Here is a 2,794-nt window from a genome sequence, read left to right as displayed (position 1 = left end):
GCGTTGTTGTTAGGTGCTACTAAATCAATGGCAGCTCACGGGGTCCAATGCACAACAGAACAAAATTGTCAGCTTCATGATCATTGTTATGTTTCAGCACATTGCTGCAGCCACTGTGTCAATTTGTCTCATTGAGAATCTTTCTCTTTTTTTTGACCCTTGACTTTACAAAGGATAATGACTTTCTCCAGGGACTTATCCTTCCTGATAACATGTCCCAAGTGTGCGAAATGAAGTCTTGTCATCCTCTCTTCCAAGGAACATTCTTCCAACACAGGCTTGTTCATTCGGCTGGTAATCCATTACATACCCATGTTTTTCACTGGGAGCACCAGTCAAAGGCATCACTGTTTTGTAGGTCCTCCTTATGTATTGTCCAGCTTTTGAATTCATATTCGGCAACTGAAAATACCATGGCACATCCTAGTCTTTAAAGTGACATCTTTGCTTTTGAACATGGCAAAACTTTTTTAAAGCAGAAAATGCCCAATGCAAATTTTTGTTTGATTTCGTGATTGTTGCTTCCACGAGTACTGTTTGTGGATCCAAATTAAATGAAATTCCTGACAACTTCAACCTTTTCTTCGTTTGTTGTGATGTTGCTTATTCATTAGTTGTGAGGATTTTTGTTTCTTTAGATTGAGGTCTAATCCAGACTGAAGGCTACAGTCTTTGATCTTGATCAGTAAGGCCTTTAAGTTCTCTGTTCTTTCAGCAAGCAAGGCTGTGTCATCTGGATGTTGCAGGTTGTTATGTGTTTTCCTTCAAATGTAATGATTCATTCTTTTTTCCAGAAAGTTCAGTTTCTCAGATTATTTGGTTAGCATACAAATCGATAGTATGGTGGAAGAATCCAACCCTGACTCACACATTTCCTGATTTTAGATCATGCAGAATCTCCTAGTTCTCTTTAAATAACTGTCTCTTGGAGACTCCATATGTTAGTGAAAATATGTTGCCATAGTTTTCATGTTTTTCTAGTAATGAAAAAGGGGTCGGTGGCTAAAACATTTCAGCTGTTGATCTGTTCAGTATTCATGAATTTTAATGGATGATCTACCCTCCTTTTCACTTTGCCATCTACACTTGCTCCTGATCTTTCCATTCAGAAAATCTCATCAAACAGATTTAGTGGACATTACATAAGAATGCCCGTGACCTGACATAATTACGGGAGAATGATACCAAGGAAATAAATCAGGCAATTAGGTAGCTTTAATGCACTTTTGGTATTTAGCTATTTCTTTCTTTATTGTTTTCAGTGCGTTTTCATTAGATTGTTTACCAGTGAAATCAATGTTTACAATGACTTTAGGCAATTAATTCCTGGAATGGCTGCTGGAGGTCCTCACAGAGAATTAGAGTCTCACTAATTAACTTGCTTGCAGCAGTTAAATCATAGTTTACCATCCCTACTCTCAGTTATACATTTAACCTTGGGAGGAGCTTCTCTTTTTGCTGTTGTTGGTTTTTATGCCTTTTTTGTGAATCGGGTAGTATGTATTTAATATATTGTCTCAGATAAAAGATGTATCAGATATTAAGCTGATAAAAACAACTACACTATATCTTAGACAAAAGGCCAAGAAGCAATGTTGTTTCATTGTGCTGTGGGTGTTTTTCTTCTTTTATTTTAAATTGGGCTAAGGTTTACAGAGTCGATCAGTTTTCCATTCAACAATTCAGATACTTTTGTTTGTGTGTGTGCTCAAAATGAGCGTAAATGTCACTATTATGATACATTATGTGTCATCTCCGTGACTGCACTCCCTGCATTGAAGCTTCCCTTATCCCACTTCTTCCCGATGGTTCCTGTTTCCATTCCTCCTCCTGCCCTAAGTTTTCTGAACTTTGTCCTTGAAAAGTGCTGCCCCTTTGTCCTCAAATGGTTGATTATTCTAAGACGTGCATACCCCATCACTGCTGGTGTTTCCTCCTATACATTGACTACTGTGTGGGTGAAAATCGAGCTATTCAAAAGAGTTCATTTCTAGATTTGAAGGGCAGCTGAGGGTCACAGGTTTAGGGTTTTAACTAATCCCTATCAAACCCCCAAACTTGCCATTTTTTATGGTTCTTTGTTTTCTCCATGTTTTGGAGAAATATTAATTAACCAGAGGAAAATACGATCTTGCTTAGTCTCTCATGATGAAACTGACAGTGGTCTCCTTGGATTCTGAGATAATCTAAGTTACACTTAATCATTTGTTTTTCACTCTATTTAATTGTTACCAAAATGAGCTGCTTTTACTTTCCTTTTAGAAATATATATTTATTGACATCTAATCCCTTTTATATCATCTCCCAGTGCGATCTTCCGTTACCTTGTAGCTACTGTCCTCTGTCACATGCCCATGAACTAGCACTTGCATCAGCAATTTATAGGCCATCGATCTGGAATCAGAGTGGAAAAATAAATCATTGTTCTGTGAGTTAGGCATCATACAGACTTATTTCAAATATGACTTAATTTTCACAAAAAATTGTGGAAGCTACATTATTATTATTACTATTTTATACAGGGATAAAATGAGGTGTCAAACTGTTTTATAATGTAGACAAGGCGCTAGGTGCGACCTGTCTATGTATACTTGTTTCAAAGCCTGTGCTTTCGCTACGCCATCACAGTCTCCCTACAGTGAGTTTATGTATCTACTATACTTTCAGAAATTTAATTATGGAGGCTCAGTGGTTATGAAATGCATAAGAACGCTCATCCTGGGCAGCTCGTGTTTCAGAGGGAAATAGGTTCTCCCACAAATGAGGCAATTCCACAGCAAATGCACATTTGGAA

At 37.5% G+C, this 2,794-nt stretch overlaps 1 pseudogene; it reads right to left on the bottom strand.

Moving 5' to 3' along the window:
• Positions 1-1,488: 1,488 nt before the first annotated feature.
• Positions 1,489-1,594, bottom strand: LOC142441857 (U2 spliceosomal RNA; annotated as a pseudogene).
• Between the last annotated feature and the right edge of the window lie 1,200 nt (positions 1,595-2,794).

This window comes from Tenrec ecaudatus, chromosome 2, assembly GCF_050624435.1.
Source record: "Tenrec ecaudatus isolate mTenEca1 chromosome 2, mTenEca1.hap1, whole genome shotgun sequence".
NCBI lineage: Eukaryota > Metazoa > Chordata > Mammalia > Afrosoricida > Tenrecidae > Tenrec > Tenrec ecaudatus.
This window is presented reverse-complemented; position numbering and strand designations above follow the sequence as displayed.